The sequence below is a fragment of the Etheostoma spectabile genome, chromosome 16 (assembly GCF_008692095.1).
Source record: "Etheostoma spectabile isolate EspeVRDwgs_2016 chromosome 16, UIUC_Espe_1.0, whole genome shotgun sequence".
Taxonomy (NCBI): Eukaryota; Metazoa; Chordata; class Actinopteri; order Perciformes; family Percidae; genus Etheostoma; species Etheostoma spectabile.
Window position 1 is genome coordinate 19,065,892 of NC_045748.1, and position 783 is coordinate 19,066,674.

Here is a 783-nt window from a genome sequence, read left to right on the forward strand (position 1 = left end):
GATTTTAGTGGGAACAAAAATCCTTCGTTAGAATGTGAAGTCGTTTAAAAAAATTACTTAGTGTGATGAAGCTGCTCTGGTGTCTGTCAGTGACCCAAAACCATTAAGACATTTATTGTTGGCCTTTTCTATTTGATGGCACTTTGAGTATGGAGATGGAACAGTGGCAGAGCAGTGAACAGCAGTCATAATATCTAATGAGGAAACATGCTGTTTCACAGGTGTTGCTTAGCTTTCATTCTAGGAGCAGTAAAGATTTTTTTTATTAAGTGAGATAGCTCTTTACTTCGAAGGAGCCTTTTAACTGGTTTTCTGATGAGATGTATCACTTATCTGTTGAACTCTGACACAAAGAATTCAAGCGTTACTTCGCCGTTTGTTACTGTACTGCTGTGTAGAGAATTATATTATCAAGGAGGTATTATGAAGTGAAAGATATCACCAACAAGGGATTAGATTAAATGAAAATGAGAAAAAGCTAACTGAACCGAGGGGTTTAATGAAACAGACCTTAAAAATGCAAAGGTGTTAGCTTAATGACAAACTGCATTCTATCAGCAAAGTTTAGACAATCCGAGACAGAAGAAATACGGCAAGGACCAATTTGGATTTGAACTGCTCCAGGATCAATGATATTCAGGGGTGCTCTTGACTCAATAAGAGACAGTTGAGAGAGAGCACTGGTCTGTGGATGATAGCAGATCATTTTTTATTAAGGTATTTTGTTAATTTAGGATTGGGAGAAGGGCCACGCCTAGACCACACCTCTAATCACCAGACAAA